Source organism: Heptranchias perlo, chromosome 11 (genome assembly GCF_035084215.1).
Source record: "Heptranchias perlo isolate sHepPer1 chromosome 11, sHepPer1.hap1, whole genome shotgun sequence".
Lineage (NCBI taxonomy): Eukaryota > Metazoa > Chordata > Chondrichthyes > Hexanchiformes > Hexanchidae > Heptranchias > Heptranchias perlo.
This window is the reverse complement of record NC_090335.1, coordinates 80,909,000-80,931,200: the sequence shown is the minus strand read 5'-3', so window position 1 is coordinate 80,931,200 and position 22,201 is coordinate 80,909,000.

Here is a 22,201-nt window from a genome sequence, read left to right as displayed (position 1 = left end):
AGTGCAGCTCTCCCTCAGTACTGACCCTCCGACAGTGCAGCACTCCCTCAGTATTGACCCTCCGACAGTGCAGCGCTCCCTCAGTACTGACCGTCCGACAGTGCAGCACTCCCTCAGTACTGACCCTCCGACAGTGCAGCACTCCCTCAGTACTGACCCTCTGACAGTGCAGCTCTCCCTCAGTACTGACCCTCCGACAGTGCAGCACTCCCTCAGTACTGACCCTCTGACAGTGCAGCTCTCCCTCAGTACTGACCCTCCGACAGTGCAGCACTCCCTCAGTACTGACCCTCCGACAGTGCAGCACTCCCTCAGTATTGACCCTCCGACAGTGCAGCGCTCCCTCAGTACTGACCCTCCGACAGTGCAGCGCTCCCTCAGTACTGACCCTCCGACAGTGCAGCACTCCCTCAGTACTGACCCTCCGACAGTGCAGCGCTCCCTCAGTACTGACCCTCCGACAGTGCAGCGCTCCCTCAGTACTGACCCTCCGACAGTGCAGCGCTCCCTCAGTACTGACCCTCCGACAGTGCAGCGCTCCCTCAGTACTGCACTGGGAGTGTCGGCCCGGATTTTGAGCTCTGGTTTCGGGTGAGCCAGGGCCGACACTGTGAGAATATACGTTGTGTGACGAGGAGGAGGCTTGAAGGACCAGATCGTTTTTTCCTGACCCTCATTTTCATACAGTCATAAACGGAGGAAGGGAATGCAAAAAGAGCTGGTGTCTTTGTGTTTTACTGGAGCCACACAATGTTTGCTGATGAATGCATAGAATCAGAGAATCATACAGCACAGGAGGAGGCCATTTGGCCCATCGTACCTATGCTGGCTCATTGAAAGAGCTATCCAGTTAGTCCCATTCCCCCTGCTCTTTCCCCATAGATCTACAAATTTTTCCTTACCAAGTATTTCCCAATTCCCTTTTGAAAGTTATTATTGAATCTGCTTCCACCGCCCTTTCAGGCAGCGCATTCCAGATCATCACAACTCGCTGCATAAAAAAAATGTCTCCTTCTCCCCACTGGTTCTTTTGCCAATTATCTTAAATCTGTGTCCTCCGGTTACCGACCCTCCTGCCACTGGAAACAGTTTCTCCTTATTTACTCTATCTAAACTCCATACAATTTTGAACACCTCGATTAAATCTCCCCTTAACCTTCCCTGCTCGAAGGAGAACAATCCCAGCTTCTCTGGTCAATGCAGTGTAGAGTTATTAATCAGGCAGAGAACTACGAGAGATCCTGATGATCAGCGCACATTGCCTTTTCAAATAAAGATTATAATTACAGATTCCCTTTTGCTGTTACACGTCGCACTGGGCGTTGAAATATCTTAGGTTTTATTTCCTTCAATTAAGGAGGACAATATTTTAGAGGAGGAAAAAAAACGATTCCCTCGTCAAGCACAGGAATTAAATAAAACTCCTCCCTGGAAGTAATTAACTGTCGATAATCGGCACAAAGTCCTTTCACCGCCCACACTCAGATCACAAGCTTAAATTACATCCATTTCCATTTGAAAAGGGCTTTGTAAATATTCCCTCAATCAATTCTTGCTCTCTGTTCCACGTTTCTTTTGGAGAGTGCGATAGTCTAAAGGAAAGCTGTGACAACACCCTGATAGGATGATTACTGTATCGCTGTCCTCCTCCCAACCCTTTTACCCACTGTGTGCTGTACATGTACAGGAGCTGACACTGAGACACACACGGGGCCGTACAGTACCAGACAGGAGTGAATCGTTCCCTTTTACCCACTGTGTGCTGTACATGCACAGGAGCTGACACTGAGACACACACGGGCCGTACAGTACCAGACGGGAGTGAATCGTTCCCTTTTACCCACTGTGTGCTATACATGTACAGGAGCTGACACTGAGACACACACGGGCCGTACAGTCCCAGACAGGAGTGAATCGTTCCCTTTTACCCGCTGTGTACTGTACAATGTACAGGAGCTGGCACTGAGACACACATGGGCCGTACAGTACCAGACGGGAGTGAATCGTTCCCTTTTACCCACTGTATACTGTACAATGTACAGGAGCTGAGACTGAGACACACACGGGCCGTACAGTACCAGAAGGGAGTGAATCGTTCCCTTTTACCCGCTGTGCACTGTACATGTACAGGAACGGACACTGAGACACACACGGGCCGTACAGTACCAGAAGGGAGTGAATCGTTCCCTTTGCCTACTGTCCCATCAGTGCTTTAAAGCATTGTTTAGTGATTCTTTTCATCAACTAAGTATTTTGGCACGGAGCTCCCAGAATGAGCAAGCATAAATTGTGGGATTCCCTAGGGTATTACATTAGATTTGGCAAAGATTACAAACACAATCCAAGTCAGAACAGATGGGCGAAGGAAGGCCTGAGGCCTATAAACCATATCCTACTTGGGCCTGGTTTAGTCCTTTCAGAAATAGGATATGCTGGAATTATTATTACATTTTCTGAAACAAGGTCGAGCGCAAGGACCGAGAGATGCCTGAAGCTGAGGTACGTCTTAACAACGTCCTTGAATCATTGGTCCATCTGGTGCAATGAGCTCTTCAATAACACCAACAGAGAATAGGACAAGAAGGGACAATTGCAATCTCAACAATTATCAATCTTGTTGTGCGGGGTCCCTTAGGGAAGAGCGACCATAACATGATAGAATTCCTCATTAAGATAGAGAGTGAAGTAGTTGAATCCGAAACCAGGGTCCTGAATCTAAATAAAGGAAACTATGAAAGTATGAGGTGGGAGTTGGCTATGATAGATTGGAGAACTTTACTAAAAGGGATGATGGTGGATAGGCAATGGCTAATATTTAAAGAACGTGTGCAGGAATTACAACAATTATTCATTCCTGTCTGGTGCAAAAATAAAACAGGAAAGGTGGCTCAACCGTGGCTTACAAAAGAAATTAGGGATAGTATTAGATCCAAAGAGGAGACATATAAAATTGCCAGAAAAAACAGCAAGCCTGAGGATTGGGAGCAGTTCAGAATTCAGCAAAGGAGGACAAAGAGATTGATTAACAGGGAAAAAATAGAGTATGAGAGTAAACTAGCAGGGAACGTAAAAACTGACTGTAAAACCTTTTATAAATAAGTCAAGAGAAAAAGATTAGTGAAGACAAATGTAGGTCCCTTACAGTCAGAAATGGAGGAAATTATAATGGGGAACAAAGAAATGGCAGAACAATTAAACACATACTTTGGTTCTGTCTTCACAAAGGAGGACACAAATAACCTCCCAGAAATGTTAGGGAACCAAGGGTCTAGTGAGAGGGAGGAAGTGAAGGAAACCAGTATTAGTAAAAAAAATAGTGCTAGGGAAATTAATGGGGCTAAAGGCTGACAAATCCCCAGGGCCTGATAATCCACATCCCAGAGTACTAAAGGAAGTGGCCTTTTAAATAGTGGATTTCATCTTCCAAATTGGTGATCATCTTCCAAAATTCTATAGATTCTGGAACAGTTCTGACAGATTGGAGGGTGGCAAATGTAACCCCACTGTTTAAAAAAGGAAGAGAAAAAACAGGGAATTACAGACCAGTTAGCCGAACATCAGTAGTGGGGAAAATGCTACAGTCTATTATAAAAGATGTGATAACAGAACACTTGGAAGGCTTTAATGGGATTGGACAAAGTCAGCATGGGTTTATGAAAGGGAAATCATGCTTAACAAATCTACTGGAGTTTTTTGAGGATGTAACTGGTAGAATAGATAGGGGAGAACCAGTGGATGTGGTGTATTTGGATTTTCAGAAGGCCTTTGATAAGGTCCCACACAAGAGGTTAGTGTGCAAAATTAAAGCACATGGGATTGGGGGGAATATACTGGCATGGATTGAGAATTGGTTGACAGACAGGAAACAGAGAGTGGGAAAAAACAGGTCTTTTTCCGGGTGGCAGGCAGTGACTAGTGGGGTACCGCAGGGATCAGTGCTTGGGCCCCAGCTATTCACAATATATATCAATGATTTGGATGAGGGAACTAAATGTAACATTTCCAAGTTTGCAGACAACATAAAGCTGGGGTGGAATGTGAGCTGTGAGGAGGATGCAAAGAGGCTCCAATGTGATTTCGACAAGTTGGGTGAGTGGGCAAGAACATGGCAGATGCAGTATAATGTGGATAAATGTGAGGTTATCCACTTTGGTTGCAAAAACAGAAAGGCAGATTATTATCTGAATGGTGATAGATTGGGAAAAGGGGAGGTGCAACGAGACCTGGGTGTCCTTGTACACCAGTCGCTGAAAGTGAGCATTCAGGTGCAGCAAGCAGTTAGGAAGGCGAATGGTATGTTGGCCTTCATTGCAAGAGGATTTGACTACAGGAACAGGGATGTCTTACTGACGTTATACAGGGCCTTGGTGAGACCACATCTGGAGTATTGTGTACAGTTTTGGTCTCCTTATCTGAGGAAGGATGTCCTTGCCATGGAGGGAGTGCAAACAAACGTTTACCAGGCTGATTCCTGGGATGGCAGGACTAACGTATGAGGAGAGATTGGGTCGACTAGGCCTTTATTCAATGGAGTTTAGAAGAATGAGAGGTGATCTCATCGAAACATATAAAATTCCAACAGGACTAGACAGACTAGATGCAGGGAGGATGTTCCCGATGGCTGGGGAGTCCAGAACCAGGGGTCACAGTCTCAGGATACGGGGTATGCCATTTAGAACCGAGATGAGGAGAAATTTCTTCACTGAGAGGGTGGTGAACCTGTGGAATTCTCTACCACAGAAGGCAGTGGAGGCCAAGTCATTAGATGTATTCAAGAAGGAGATAGATATATTTCTTAATGCTAAAGGGATCAAGGGATATGGGGAAAATGCGGGAACAGGGTACTGAGTTAGACGATCAGCCATGATCATTTTGAATGGCGGAGCAGGCCCGAAGGGCCGAATGGCCTACTCTTGCTCATATTTTCTATGTTTCTATGTTTCGATTTGTATGACATCTCAGTGTTCAAAATGATGCTTCTGCAGAAGATCATGGGTAAAAAAAGAGTAAGGAAGGAGAGAAAGATAAAGGTCCCACAAACAGGAAATGAATGAGTGACCAGGTAAACTGCTTCTGATGGTTTAGCTGGAGAGATAAATCTTGGCCCAGGCATCATGAGAACTCCCTGCTCCTCTTTGAATAGTGCCATGGAGCAATGTTGTTTGGAGCAGACAGATGGGACCTCGGGTTCACTGTAAGAGGCACCTCCGACAGTGCAGCACTCCATCTGTACCGCGCTGAGCCAAGATTACGTGCTCAAGCCCTGCAGTGAGGCTTGAACCTATGACCTTCTAACATACATATGAACATACGAATTAAGAGCAGGAGTAGGCCATTCGGTCCCTCGAACCTGCTCTGCCATTTGATAAGATCATGGCTGAGCTGATTGTGACCTCAACCCTACTTTCCCGTCTACCGACTATAACCTTTGACTCCCTTATTAATCAGGAATCTATCTAACTCAGCATTAAAAATATTCAATGACCCTGCCTCCACCGCTCTCTGGGGAAGGGAGTTCCACAGACTAACCACCCTCTGAGAGAAAAAAATTCTCCACATCTCCGTCTTAAATGGGAGATCCCTTATTTTTAAACTGTGGCCCCCTAGTTCTAGTCTCTCCCACAAGGGGAAACATCCCCTCAGCATCTACCCCTTCTAGTCCCCTCAGGATCTTATATGTTTCAATAAGATCACCTCTCATTCTTCTAAACTCCAGTGTATACAGGCCCAACTTGTCCAACCTTTCCTCATAACATAACCCCCTCATCTCAGGAATCAGTCGAGTGAACCTTCTCTGAACCGCCTCTAAAGCAATTATGTCCTTTCTTAAATAAGGAGATCAAAACTGCACACAGTATTCTAGATGTGGTCTCACCAATGCCCTGTACAACTGTAGCAAAACATCTCTACTTTTATATTCCATTCCCCTTGCAATAAATGACAACATTCCATTTGCCTTCCTAATCACTTGCTGCACCTGAATACTAACTTTTTGTGATTCATGTACGAGGACACCCAGATCCCTCTGTACCTCAGAGTTCTGCAATCACTTTCCATTTAAATAATATTCTGCTTTTCTATTCCTCCTGACAAAGTGGACAAGTTCACATTTCCCCACATTATACTCCATCTGCCAAATTGTTGCCCACTCACTTAACCTATCGATATCCCTTAGAGGCAAGAATGCTACCAATTGAGTCAACCTGAGTCAAGGTTTATAACCTTGAAAACTGGGTTGCTGACCAGAACAATCTAGTCTACGCTGTCAGCTGTGGCTCAGTGGGTAGCTCTCTTGCCTCTGAGTTCAAAGGTTATGGGTTCAACTCCCACTTCATAAGATTTAAGTGCAGAGACTAGGTTGACACTCTCATTGCCAGTATTGAGGGATTATTGGAGGTGTTGTCTTTTGGATGAGATATTTAGCTGAGGCCCCATCTGCCCTCTCAGGTGAATGTAAAAGATCCCATGGCACCATTTTGAAGAAGAGCAGGGGAGTTCTCCCCAGTGTCCTGGCCAATATTTATCCCTCAACCAACATCACTTAAAAACAGATTATCTTGTCATTATCCCTGTTTGTGGGATCTTGCTGTGCGCAAATTGAATGCCACATTTCCTACGTCACAACAGTGACTACACTTCAAAAGTACTTCATTGGCTGTAAAGCACTTTGGGACATCCTGAGGTTGTGAAAGGCGCTATAGAAATGCAAGTTCTTTCTTTCTTTCTCTGGTTCAGGATACGGAGCAGATACTAAGCAGAGAGATGCAGGAGGCCAGCGATGCCAGGTTCACCACAGTCAAACAGACTGCTGAAACACATGAAGATTGGGCATTTGTGCGAAGTACTGCAGCAATGAGGTGGAGAAAAAGAGGGAATTTTAAGGTCTTCTTGTTATTCTCACAGCGGAGTGCGGGGGGAGGCACAGGTCTGTTTGGGAAAGGTCAGGAGCTGGACATTAAAATCCCTCTCAAACCCTCCGTAAACTTGAGCTCATCCAAAACTCTGCTGTCCGTATCCTAACTCACACAAGTCCCGTTCACCCATCACCCCCTGTGCTCACTGACCTACATTGGCTCCCAGTCCAGCAACGCCTCCATTATAAAATTCTCCATCCTTGTTTTCAAATCCCTCCATGTCCTCGCCCCTCCCTCTCTCTGTAACCTCCTCCAGCCCTACAACTCTCCAAGATCTCTGCGCTCCTCCAATTCTGGCCTCTTTCTCATCCCCGATTTTAATCGCTCCACCATTGGCGGCCGTGCCTTCAGCTGCCTCGGCCCTAAGCTCTAGAATTCCCTCCCTAAACCTGTCTACCTCTCTCTCCTCCTTTAAGACGCTCCTTAAAACCTACCTCTTTGACCAAGCTTTTGGTCACCTGTCCTAATACCTCCTTATGTGGCTCGGTGTCAAATTTTGTTTGATAATCGCTCCTGTGAAGCACCTTTGGACGTTTTACTATGTTAAAGGCACAAAATAAATGCAAGTTGTTTGTTGTTGTTGATTTAGCTCTGAGATAAGCAGCAGTAATATCCCAAGCACTGAGATGAGCTCGCACCAGAGACAGCTGTATGAAGTTATGTTCCCTCTCCGATCAATGAGAGCAGAGTTATACAGTGAAGGTGCCTCTGGAGTACAGACAGATAATAATGTGCCGGTCTCTCTCTGTGTTGGTACGGTGGTCAGTGTCATAAATTTTGAACAAAAGATTAGACATTGCGGAATGAGAGGCAGCATCAAGTTAATGGATTTTTCGAACAGCTCAAGTCTCCCGTGTCGATCTGGGTTGTCTCCGTTCTGTCTCCCTGAGCCCCTCAGTCTATCAGCTGGTGCGTGCTGGCCAGGAACTCATTACAAGCCCAGCTTCCGAGCTTAACCATGATCTCCCCGTACAAACATCTTGAACAGACTGAAATAAATAACCAATTGTCTCCTCCCGTCCTCCTCCATCTCGAGGATTATCGGAAAGGTGACCTCTGGATGGAGTCAGTGCCCTGCCTAAGATGAGCCTTACATTCGGCAAAAGGCCAAGGTTTCATCCATGGTCCAGGGTGAGCAAACTGAGCTAGGGCAGCAGTTCAATAGGTGCGGTAATTGGTCTTTGATGCTCTTGGGCTGGGCATGGGGAAGGGGGGGTGGGGGTGGGGGTACAGCCCTTCAACAGGCAGACGGGGCCTTGGTTTTACGTCTCCTCTGAAGGACAGGTTCTGTATATTATTTCATCTGCCAATAAATCTGACCAAATAGTTTTAGCCCAAATGCATTGGTGTGTTACCTTCCATCTCCCAGAGGGACAACAGAAAAAAAGAAAGCACTTGCATTTCTATAGTGCCCTTTAATGACCTCAGGATGTCCCAAAATGCTTTACAGCCAATGAAGTACTTTTGAAGTGTAGTCACTGTTGTGATGTAGGAAATGCAGCAGCCAATTTGCACACAGCAAGATCCCACAAACAGCAATGTGATCTTAGAAACATAGAAAATTTACAGCACAGAAGGAGGCCATTCGGCCCATCGCGTCCGCGCCAGCTGGAAATGAGCCCCCCAGCATAATCCCACTTTCCAGCTCTTGGTCCGTAGCCCTGTGGGTTTCGGCACTTCAGGTGCACATCCAGGTACTTTTTAAATGAGTTGAGGGTTTCTGCCTCTCCCACCCTCTCAGGCAGTGAGTTACAGACCCCCACCACCCTCTGGGTGAAAAGTTTCTTCCTCAGCTCCCCTCTAATCCTTCTACCAATCAATTAAATCTATGCCCCCTGGTCATTGACCCCTCTGCTGAGGGAAATAGGTCCTCCCTATCCACTCTATCTAGGCCCATCATAATTTTGTACACCTCAATTAAATCTCCCCTCAGCCTCTTCTGTTCCAAAGAGAACAACCCCAGTCGATCCAATTTTTCCTCATAGCTAAAATTCTCCAGTCCTGGCAACATCCTTGTAAATCTCCTCTGCACCCTCTCTAGTGCAATTACACCCTTCCTGTAATGTGGTGACCAGAACTGTATGCAGTACTCAAGCTGTGGCCTAACTAATGTTTTATACAGTTCTAGCATTGCCTCCCTGCTCTTATATTCTATGCCTCGGCTAATAAACGAAAGTATCCTGTATGTCTTCTTAACCACCTGTCCTGCTACCTTCAGGGATCTGTGGACATGCACTCCAAGGTCCCTCACTTCCTCTACACCTCTCAGTATCCTCCCATTTATTGTGTATTCCCTTGCCTTGTTTGCTCTCCACAAATGCATTACCTCACACTTCTCTGGATTGAATTCCATTTGCCACTTTTCTGCCCACCTGACCAGTCCATTGATATCTTCCTGCAGTCTACAGCTTTCCTCCTCACTAGCAACCACACGGCCAATTTTTGTATCACCTGCAAACTTCTTAATCATGCCCTCTACATTTGTGTCCAAATCATTAATAAATACCACAAAAAGCAAGGGACCTGGTATTGAGCCTTGCAGGACTTTATTGGAAACAGCCTTCCAGTCACAAAAATACCCTTTGATCTGATAATGACCAGATTATCTGTTTTTTAGTGATGTTTGAGGGATAAATATTGGCCCCAGGACACTGGGGAGAACTCCCCTGCTTTTCTTCAAATAGTGGCCGTGGGATCTGTTACATCCATCTGAGAGGGCAGACGGGGCCTCGACTTAACATCTAATTTGAAAGACGGCACCTCCGACAGTGCAGCACTCCCTCAGTACCGACACTGGGAGTGTCAGCCTGGATATTGTGCTCAAGTCTCTGGAGTGAGATCTGAACCCAAAACCTTCTTTTTACTTTAGAAACATGCATTTTCTTGTGGCCATATAAATAATGCCTGAATGCACATTTAATGCTGCTTCCAGCTGTTCCCGTCACTCACTCTAGCAGCTGGATAACCTGTAGGAAGCTCTATCTGGAGACCTCTTCCCAACAGCTGGCAGGGAGTTGGAATGACGGACAAATTGTTTTTCAAGCTAATCCTTCACAAATTATTTCTAGTTGTTAATTATTGCTCGGGTTTTGACAGATTTACTTCATAATAAACAAAATGATCAATCTAAATTTTATAGGGCTCACGGTGGCATTTTCTAATATAAAACATCGGCCTCCATGCCAGACTGTGTGTCTGTGTGCTGGAAATGTAAGGGATAACACCTCCCCCATGTCTCAACTGGTGTACAAAGTGTCTTAGTGAATCATACACACCAGAAAAGACTAAAGAATTATTGGGAACAGGAAGAGGACATTAAGGTCAACATACCAAGTCCTTTTTTCATCCCTCAATCCCACTGACCCACCTTCTCACCATATCCCTCAATCCCACCTACCCATCTTCTCCCCATATCCCTCAATCCCACCTACCCACCTTCTCCCCATATCCCTCAATCCCACCTACCCATCTTCTCACCATATCCCTCAATCCCACCTACCCACCTTCTCACCATATCCCTCAATCCCACCTACCCACCTTCTCACCATATCCCTCAATCCCACCTACCCACCTTCTTACCATATCCCTCAATCCCACCTACCCACCTTCTCACCATATCCCTCAATCCCACCTACCCACCTTCTACCCATATCCCTCAATCCCACCTACCCACCTTCTCCCCATATCCCTCAATCCCACCAACCCACCTTCCTACCATATCCCTCAATCCCACCTACCCACCTTCTCACCATATCCCTCAATCCCACCTACCCACCTTCTCACCATATCCCTCAATCCCACCTTCTCACCATATCCCTCAATCCCACCTTCTCACCATATCCCTCAACCCCAGCTCCCCAGCTTCTCACCATGTCTCTGAATCCCACCTCATTACCTTTCCAACATATCCCCTCATAGTGTCATAGTATATTACAGCACAGAAGAAGGCCATTCAGCCCATCGTGCCTGTGCCGGCTCTTTGAAAGAGTTATACAATTAGTCCCACTCCCTTGCTCTTTCCCCATAGCCCTACAATTTTTTCCCTTCAAGTATTTATCCAATTCCTTTTTGAAAGTTACAACTGAATCTGCTTCCACCGCCCTTTCGAGCAGCGCATTCCAGATCAGAACAACTCACTGGTAAATAAATGTTTCCTCATGTCGCCTCTGGTTCTTTTGCAAATCATCTTAAATCTGTGTCCTCCTTCTTCCACTGGAAACAGTTTCTCCTTATTTACTCTATAAAAACCCTTCATGATTTTGAACACCTCTATCAAATCTCCTCTCAACCTTCTCTGTTCTAAGGAGAACAACCCCAGCTTCTCCAGTCTCCAGTGGGGAATGAGGTGGGTCAATTGGAGCAAGTGTCAGTGGGGGGACATTTTGGGAACAGCAATCATAGTATCGTAAGGTTTAGATTAATTATGGAAAAGAACAAGGAATAATCTAGAATAAAAATTCTTAATTGGAGGAGGGCCAATTTCAGTAAGATGAGAACGGATCTGGCCCAGGTAAATTAGAATCAAAAATTGGCAGACCAAACTGTAATTGAACAATGGACGGCCTTTAAAGAGGGAATGGTTCGGGTACAGTCTAGGCACATTTCCACAGGGGAAAAGGTAGGGCAACTAAAGCCAGAGCTCACTGGGTGACGAATTAGATAGAAAATAAGATGAAGCAGAAACAGGGGACATATGACAGATGTCAGGTTGATGATACAATTGAGAACAAGGCTGAATATAGAAAGTTCAGAGGGGAAGTGAAAAAAGAAAATAAGAGGGGCAAAGAGAGAGTATGAGAATAGATTGGCAGCCAACATAAAAGGGAATCTAAAAGTCTTCTATAGGCATATAAACCATGAACGGGTAGTAAGAGGAGGGGTGGGGCCGATTAGGGACCATAAAGGAGATCTACTCATGGAGGCAGAGAGCATGGCTGAGGTATTAAATGAGTACTTTGCATCTGTCTTCACCAAGGAAGAAGATGCTGCCAGAGTCTCAGTAAAAGAGGAGGTAGTTGAGAGACTGGATGGGCAAAAAATTGATAAAGAGGAGGTACTAGAAAGGCTGACTGTACTTAAAGCAGATAAGTCACCCGGTCCAGATGGGATGCATCCTAGGTTGTTGAGGGAAGTAAGGGTGGAAATTGCAGAGGTACTGTCCATAATTGTCCAATCCTCTTTAGATGCACAGGAGGGGAGGAAAAAGAATGGGAGAGCAAAAGTGATGGGGGATTCCGTCGTAAGGGGAACAGATAGGCATTTCTGTGGCTGCAGACGTGACTCCAGGATGGTATGTTGCCTCCCTGGTGCTAGGGTCAAGGATGTCACAGAGCGGCTGCAGGACATTCTGGCGGGGGAGGGTGAACAGCCAGAGGTCGTGGTCCATATCAGTACCAACGACATTGGTAAAAAAAGGGATGAGGTCCTGCAAGCAGAATATAGGGAGTTAGGAAATAAATTAAAAATCAGGACATCTAAGGTAGTGATCTTAGGATTACTCCCAGTGCCACGTGCTAACGAGAGCAGAAATAGGAGAATAGACCAGATGAGTGCGTGGCTTGAGAGATGGTGTAGGAGGGAGGGGTTTAAATTCCTGAGGCATTGGGACTGATTCTGGGAAAGGCGGGACCTGTACAAGCTGGACGGGTTGCACCCAAGCAGAACCAGGACCAATATCCTCGCGGGGGCATTTGCTAGTTCTGTTGGGGAGGGTTTAAACTAGTATGGCAGGGGGATGGGAACCAAAGGGCAGGTACAGATAGGACAAATTCAGACCAGGAAACGGGAAGTAGAAAAGCAGTTAGTGACGCAGTTAGTGACTCAGAAAGGCAAAAGTAGCAAAGGTTAAATAGTGTTCAGCACAGGAATTTGATGGGGTTAAAGGGTATATACTTCAATGCAAGGAGTATTACAAACAAAGCAGATGAGCTAAGGGCACAGATAGACACATGGCAGCATGATATCATTGCTATAACGGAAACCTGACTTAAAGAGGGGGATAATTGGCAGCTCAATATCCCTGGATATAGAGTTTTCAGGCAGGATAGAGTGGGTGATAAAAAAGGAGGGTGGGTAGCATTATTGGTTAAAGAATCAATTGCAGTTGTGAGAAGGGATGATATGCTAAATGGATCATCAATCGAGGCCATATGGGTTGAGCACAGAAATAAAAAAGGGGCAGTCACACTAATAGGAGTGTACTATAGACCCCCGAATAGTGAAAGGGAGATCGAAGAACAAATATGCAGGTAAATTTCTGAGTGTAAAAATAAGAGGGCAATAATAGTGGGGGACTTCAACTACCCTAACATCAACTGGGATTCAAACAGTGTGAGGGGCACAGAGGGCCCAAAATTCTTGATCGGTGTCCAAGAGAACTTTTTTAGCCAGTACGTGACAAGCCCAACAAGAGGGGATGCAATTCTAGATTTAGTCCTGGGACATGAAGATGGGCAAGTGGGTGAAGTGACAGTGGGTGACCATATTGGGGATAGTGACCACAATTCAGTTAGTTTTAGCATTATTATGGAAAAGAACAGAGTTAAATCAGGAGTAAACATTTTAAATTGGGGGAAGGCAAATTTTACGGAATTAAGAGGTGATTTGGCAGAAGTGGACTGGACACAACTACTTGAGGAGAAATCAGTGGGAAGCCAGTGGGAGGCACTAAAAAGTGCAATTCTACGGGTACAATGCAGACACGTCCCCTCAAAGAAAAAGGGTGGCACTGACAAATTTAGAGCCCCCTGGTTGTCTAGAAGTATACGGGGCAAGATAAAGCAGAAAAAGAAAGCTTATGACTGTCACAGAAAACTAAATACTTCAGAAAGTCAAGAGGAGTATAGAAAGTGCAGGGATGACGTAAGAAAGGAAATAAGGAAAGCAAAGAGAGGGCATGAAAAAATATTAGTTAGTAAGATTAAAGAAAACCCAAAGATGTTTTATCAGTACATTAAGAACAAGAGGATAGCTAAGGAAAAGGTGGGACCTATCAGGGATGATAAGGGTAACTTGTGTGTAGAAGCAGAGGATGTGGGTAGGGTTTTAAATGAATATTTTGTCTCCGTATTCACAAAGGAAAGGGATGATCCGGACGTAGTAGTTAAAGAGGAGAGGTGTGAAATATTGGATAAGGAAAACATAACGAGAGAGGAAGTACTGGAGGGGCTGGAATCCTTGAAAGTTGATAAGTCACCAGGGCCGGATGGATTGTTTCCTGGGCTATTGAAGGAAGCCAGGGAGGAAATAGCGGATGCTCTGAGGATCATTTTCCAATCCTCACTCGATACAGGGGAGGTACCGGAGGACTGGAAGACTGCAAACATAGTACCATTGTTTAAAAAGGGTACGAGGGAAAGGCCGAACAATTATAGGCCGGTCAGTCTTACCTCGGTGGTGGGCAAACTATTAGAATCAATACTGAGAGATAGGATAAACTGTCACTTGGAAAGGCATGGTTTAATCAGGGATAGTCAGCGTGGATTTGTTCAGGGAAGGTCATGCCTTACAAATCTGATTGAATTCTTTGAGTAAGTGACAAGGAGGATTGATGAGGGTAGTGCAGTGGATGTTGTCTACATGGATTTTAGTAAGGCATTTGACAAGGTCCCACATGGCAGACTGGTCAGAAAGGTAAAAGCCCATGGGATACAGGGAAATGTGGCAAATTGGATCCAAAATTGACTCAGTAACAGGAAACAAAGGGTAAAAGTCGATGGATGTCATTGCAAATGGAAATCCGTTTCCAGTGGTGTGCCACAGGGCTCAGTGTTGGGTCCCTTGCTGTTTGTGGTATATATTAATGATTTGGACTTGAATGTAGGGGGCATGATTGGCAAATTTACAAATGACACAAAAATTGGCCGTGTAGTTGATAGTGAAGAGGATAGCTGTAGACTCCAAGAAGATATCAATGGGTTGGTGGAGTGGGCGGAAAAAAGGCAAATGGAGTTCAACCCGGAGAAATGTGAGGTAATGCACTTAGGGAGGGCAAACAGTAAAAGGGAATACGCAGTAAACGGGAATATATTGAGAGGGGTAGAGGAAGTGAGAGACCTTGGAGTGCATGTGCAGAGGTCCCTGAAGGTGGCAGTACAGGTAGATAAGGTTATGAAGAAGGCATACGGAATGCTCTCCATTATTAACCGATGTATAGAATACCAAAGCAGGGATGTAATGATGGAACTGTATAAAACGCTGGTAAGGCCACAGCTGGAGTATTGTGCGCAGTTCTGGTCACCATATTACAGGAAGGATGTAATTGCTCTGGAGAAAGTGCAGAGAAGATTTACAAGAATGTTGCCAGGTCTTGAAAATTGCAGCTCCGAGGAGAGATTGGATAGGCTGGGGTTGTTTTCCTTGGAGCAGAGGAGGCTGAGGGGAGACTTGATTGAGGTGTACAAAATTATGAGGGGCCCAGATGTTGTAGACAGGAAGTACCTGTTTCCCCTAGTGGAGAGTTCAAGAACTAGAGGACATAGATTTAAGCTGATTGGCGGAAGGATTAGACCATAAGACCATAAGAGATAGGAGCAACAGTAGGCCATTCAGCCCCTCGAGCCTGCTCCGCCATTCAATGAGATCATGGCTGATCTGATTTTTACCTCAACTCCACTTTCCCACCTTTTCCCCATATCCTTTGACTCCCTTGCTGATCAAAAATTTGTCTAACTCAGCCTTGAATGTATTCAATGACTCAGCCTCCACAGCTTTTTGGGTCAAGAATTCCAAAGTTTCACGACCCTCTGGGAGAAGAAATTCCTCCTCATTTCCATCTTATTCTGAGACTGTGCCCCCTAGTTTTAGATTCCCCCATGAGGGTAACATCCTCTCAGCATCTACCCTATCGAGTCCCCTCAGAATCTTGTATGTTTCAATAAGATCTCCTCTCATTCTTCTAAACTCCAATGAGTATAGACCCAAACCGTTCAATCTTTCCTCATAAGGCAACCCTTCCATACCCGGAATGAACCTAGTGAACCTTCTCCAAACTGCCTCCAATGTAAGTATGTCCTTCCTTAAATAAGGACACCAGAACTGTACGCAGTACTCCAGGTGTGGTCTCACCAGCACCCTGTACAGTTGTAGCATGACTTCCCTGCTTTTATACTCCATCCCCCTAGAAATAAAGGCCAATATTCCGTTTGCCTTCCGGATTACCTGCTGTATGTTGATTTTTGTGCTTCATGTACGAGGACACCCAGATCCCTCTGTACCGCAGCATTTTGAAGTATTTCTCCATTCAAATAATATTTTGCTTTTTTATTTTTCCTCCCAAAGTGGATGAATTCACATTTTCACACATTATATTCTATCTGCCAAATTTTTGCCCATTCTTTTAACCTTTGCAGACACTTTGGGCCCGATGTTAGCAGGGCTGCGGGTTCTCGGCGGGGGGGCTATCGGGCGCGTGGGTAACGCGCCCGGTGAAATTAGTCAGCTTCCCGCGTGATCGTAGCATCCAATCCACTAATTGGATCCACTTACCTGCTCCTCCGGGTTCCCCGCTGCTGATCTGCGCGTCGGGCGGGCTGCACATGCGCAGTGAGATCTGTCAGCTGGAGGAGCTCTATTGAAAGGGGCAGTCCTCCACTGACAGATGCTGCAACAAATAGAAAAAATTACAGCATGGAGCAGCCCAGGGGGAAGGCTGCTCCCAGGTTAATGATGCCTCACTCCAGGTATCAATACATGCAGTGAGGAGGAGGGGGAGGACAGAGATCTGCCCCTGGCGGGCGGGAGGAAGCGGCCTGCCTCTGCTACCAGGAAGGCCTGGCTCGAGGTGGCAGAGGGGGTCACCAGCACCACCAAAATATCGCCCACCGGCATACAGTGCAGGAGGCGCTCCAATGACCTCAGTAGGTCAGCCAAAGTGAGTACACTTACTCATTCCCCTACACTCCGTCTGCCACATCACCGCCCCCACCCCACATCTCCTTCAGCTCTGCCAACACTACTCTGTCACATCACCCCTCATACCCACTCAAACCTCATCCTCATCTTATCTGCACTTACTCACCTCGCCAGTACTCATCCCGCCACGACCACTCAACCCACTCCTCATACAATCTCATGGCTCTATCTCATACTCACCCTCTCGTGCATCTCTTTCACGGCCAGCCTCACTCAACCTGCCACTACCTGTGCTGCAGCCACAGGGCATGCATCACATATGTGCAGTAGGCAGCGTAAGGCAAACGTGTCGTGAGCATGAAGGGGATGCACAAGGGTGTTTGAGGGTTTGTCATGGTTGTTACTTATATTGAATTTCTGACCAACTCACATTACATATTATATTGGCACCACTACTGCCATGTCTTCGTGAATCTTATCTGGTTTGTGCAATAATGCCCTCTCCTGAGGATCACTATGAAGACCCACAACTGATGCCACCCATTGTGTCACTGCAGAGTGGGTGTAGGTGTATTTGCAGGGCTCTTTTGCGCAGACGACTGTGAGACGTCGGCGATGTCCCCGGTGGCACCCTGGAAGGATGCGGAGGAGAGGTTGTTGAGGGCAGTGGTGACTTTGACAGTGACAGGTAAGAAGATGGTGCTCGGGCCAGCCAGGAGCAGCTTGGCATGAAGGAGGCGGCAGATGTCCACGACTACATGTCGAGTGACTCTGACCGTCCGTGTGCACTGCTGCTCAGAGAGGTCCAGGAAGCTGAGCCTCGGTCTATGGACCCTGTGGCGAGGGTAGTGCCCTCTGCGACACATCTCTCTCTGCGGTAGCCCTCCCTCCTGCTGTACAGGTGGATGTGCCACAGCACTCTGTTGTGGAGCTCCACGTGTCAGAGGTGGACGGCGTGGATGGCGAGGCTGGTGAGGCTGGTGATGCTGTTCGCCCTCCGAGGAGGTCATGACTGCAGCTACGGTGGCCCCCATCCGCAAGATGTACATCTGAGGGGGTCCGCAAGGTAGGTACATGTCTCCGGACCCCGGGGTAAGTGTGCAAGGTGGTGACTTTGATTTTCAGGAGGAGGGTGGTGGAGGCCAAACTTTGTCCCAAGTGACAGAGTGGCCTCCTGCAATGGGTGAGGGTCTCCCCCCACCACCTGTCAAATGGACCTTTGCAGCTGCCACAGGCTGACAGCTGCAGCACGTCCATTTGCACTGGGAGTGTTTCCCCCAGTGTGGGAAACAGTCCCAGTTTGCTCTAAAATCCCACCCCTCCTCACATAATCCCTTAATCAGGTCAGTTAATGACCTAAACAAGACAAGTAAATACTTTCAAGTGGCATCCCGTTGGCTTTAATTGCCTGCGGGATTCCCACCAGCGGGGGCTGCGCGCGCACGCCGGCGCGTCAGCGGGGAACCCGGAAGTGCGCGGTTTCGAGGCGGGCTCCGGTCCCGCTCCGGGATTTCACGATTTTAGGGACCCCCCCGCCAGGAACGCACCCGATAGCGGGTGCTAAAATGCAGCCCTTTGTGTCCTCATCGTAACTTGCTTTTCCACCTACCTTTGTATCATCAGCAAATTTGGCCACAAGACACTCTGTTCCTTCATCCAAGTCATTGATATATATTGTAAATAGTTGAGGCCCCAGCACTGAGCCCTGCGGCACCCCACTAGTTACAGATTGCCATTTTGAAAATAACCCTTTTATCCCGACTCTTTGTTTTCTGTTAGTTAGCCAATCCTCTACCCATGCCAGTATATTACCCCCAACACCATGAGCTCTTATCTTGTGCAGTAATCTTTTATGTGGCACCTTATCGAATGCCTTTTGGAAATCCAAATATACTGCATCCATTGGTTCCCCTTTATCCACCCTGCCCGTTACTTCCTCAAAGAACTCTAATAAATTTGTCAGACACGATTTCCCCTTCATAAAACCATGTTGACTCTCCTTGATTGTATCATGAGTCTCCAAATGTCCTGCGACTACTTCCTTAATAATGGATTCTGGCATTTTCCCAATGACAGATGTTAGAGGGGACATGAGGAAAAGCTTTTTTACCCAGAGGGTGGTGGGTGTATGGAATTCGCTGCCCGAATTGGTGGTAGAGGCAGGGACCCTCAACTCTTTTAAAAAGTACCTGGACCTGCACCTAAAGTGCTGTAAGCTGCAGGGCTACGGACCGGGTGCTGGAAGGTGGGATTAGAATGGGCACCTGGTTGTTCTTCGAGCCGGCGCGGACACGATGGGCCGAATGGCCCCTTTCTGTGCTGTATCTTTTCTATGGTTCTATGATTCTAGATATGGGAGTGGTGCCAGAGGAGAATTGCAAAAATGTTCAAAAAAGAGTGTAAGGATAAACCCAGCAACGACAGGCCAGTCAGTTTAACCTCGGTGGTGGGGAAAATTTTAGAAACGATAATCTGGGACAAAACTAACATTCACTTGGACATGTGTGGATTGATAAAGGAAAGCCAGCACGGATTTGTTAAAGGCAAATCGTGTTTAACTAACTTCATTGAGTTTTTTGATGAGGTAACAGAGAGGGTCGATGAGGACAATATGGTTGATGTGGTGTATCCGGACTTTCAAAAGGCATTTGATAAAGTGCCACATAATAGGCTTGTCAGTAAAATTGAAGCCCATGGAATAAAAGGGGCAGTAGCAGCATGGATACATAATTGGCTAAGTGACAGGAAACAGAGAGTAGTGGTGAACGGTTGTTTTTCGGACTGGAGGGAGGTGTACAGTGGTGTTCCCCAGGGGTCGGTATTCGGACCACTGCGTTTTTTGATATACATTAATGACTTGGATTTGGTGTACAGGGCACAATTTCAAAATTTGCAGATGATACAAAACTTGGAAGTGTAGTAAATGGTGAGGAGAATAGTGATAGACATCAAGAGGATATAGACAGGCTGGTGGAATGGGCGGACACGTGGCAGATGAAATTTAACGCAGAGAAGTGCAAAGTGATACATTTTGGCAGGAAGAATGAGGAGAGGCAATATAAACTAGAGGGCACAATTCTAAAGGGGGTGCAGGAACAGAGAGATCTGGAGGTAAACGTGCACAAATCATTGAAGGTGGCAGGGCAGGTTGAGAAAGTGGTTAAAAAAGCATACGGGATCCTGGGCTTTATAAATAGAGGCATAGAGTACAAAAGCAAGCAAGTTATGTTGAACCTTTATAAAACACTGGTTTGGCCACAACTGGAGTATTGTGTCCAATTCTGGGCACTGCACTTTAGGAAAGATGTGAAGGCCTTAGAGAGGGTGCAGAAGAGATTTACTAGAATGATTGCAGGGATGTGGGACATTTCCCTACCAAAATGAATCCCTTCACAATTCTCATGGTTAAATTTCATCTGCCAGGTGTCTGCCCATTTCACCAGTCTGTCTGTTCACCTGAAATCTGTTACTATCCTTCACATTGTTTACTACATTCCCAAGTTTCATGTCATCTGCAAACTTTGAAGTTATACCCTCGATTCCCAAGTCCAGGTCATTAATATATATCAAAAAGAGCAGTGGTCCTAATACTGACCCCTGGGGGACACCACTGTATACTTCCCTCCAGTCTGAAAAACAATCGTTCACCACTACTCTCTGCTTTCTGTCCCCGAGCCAATTTTATATCCACTCTGCCACTGTCCCTTTAATCCCATGGACTTTAATTTTGCTAACAAGTCTATTATGTGGCACTTTATCAAATGCCTTTTGAAAGTCCATATACACAACATCAACCGCACTACCCTCATCAACCCTCTCCGTTACTTCATCAAAGAACTCAATCAAATTAGTCAAACACGATTTTCCTCCAACAAATCCGTGCTGACTTTCATTTATTCACCCAGACTTTTCCAAGTGCCAATTAATTTTGTCCTGGATTATTGTCTCTATAAGTTTCCCCACCACCAACATTAGGCTGACTGAACTGTAATTCCCGGGTTTATCCCTCTCTCCTTTTTTGAACAGGGGTGTAATATTTCCAATCCTCCAGTCCTCGGGCACCGTCCCCATATCTAAGGAGGATTGGAAGATTGTGGTCAGAGCCTCCGCAATTTCCACCCTTACTTCCCTCAGTGACCCAGGATATATCCCATCTGGACCGGGTGACATTTCTATTTTGAGTGCTGCCAATCTTTTAAGTACCTCCTCTTTATCTATTTTTATCCTCTCCAATATCACTACTACCTCCTCCTTTACTGTTACAATGGCAGCATCCTCTTCTCCAGTGAAGACCGATGTAAAGTATTCATTTAGTTCCTCACCCGTGCCCTCTGCCTCCACAAGAAGATCTCCTTTTTTATCCCTAATCGGTCCCACCCTTCCTTTAACTACCATTTTACTATTTATATGTTTATAAAAGACTTTGGATTCCCTTTTATGTTAGTTGCTAATCTATTCTCATTCTCTCTCTTTGTTCCACTTATTCCCTTTTTTAGATCTCCTCTGTACTTTCTCTGTATTCAGCCTGGTTCTCCACTGTATTATGAACCTTACATTCATCATAAGCCTCCTTTTTCTGTTTCATTTTAATCTCGATATCTTTAGTCATCCAGGGAGCTCTAGCTTTGGATGCCCTTCCTTCCCCCCTCGTAGGGATCTGTCCACACTGTACCCAAACCAACTCCTCCTTGAAGGCCTCCCATTGTCAATTACTGTTTTAAGAACATAAGAACATAAGAAATAGGAGCAGGAGTAGGCCAATCAGCCCCTCGAGCCTGCTCCGCCATTCAATAAGATCATGGCTGATCTGATCCTAACCTCAAATCCAAATTCATGTCTAATTTCCTGCCTGTTCCCCGTAACCCCAAATTCCCTTTACTTCTAGGAAACTGTCTATTTCTGTTTTAAATTTATTTAACGATGTAGCTTCCACAGCTTCCTGGGGCAGCAAATTCCACAGACCTACTACCCTCTGAGTGAAGAAGTTTCTCCTCATCTCAGTTTTGAAAGAGCAGCCCCTTATTCTAAGATTATGCCCCCTGGTTCTAGTTTCACCCATCCTTGGGAACATCCTTACCGCATCCACCCGATCAAGCCCCTTCACAATCTTATATGTTTCAATAAGATCGCCTCTCATTCTTCTGAACTCCAATGAGTAGAGTCCCAATCTACTCAACTTCTCCTCATATGTCCACCCCCTCATCCCCGGGATTAACCGAGTGAACCTTCTTTGTACTGCCTCGAGAGCAAGTATGTCTTTTCTTAAGTATGGACACCAAAACTGTATGCAGTATTCCAGGTGTGGTCTCACCAATACCTTATATAACTGCAGCAATACCTCCCTGTTTTTATATTCTATCCCCCTAGCAATAAAAGCCAACATTCCATTGGCCTTCTTGATCACCTGCTGCACCTGCAAACTAACTTTTTGATTT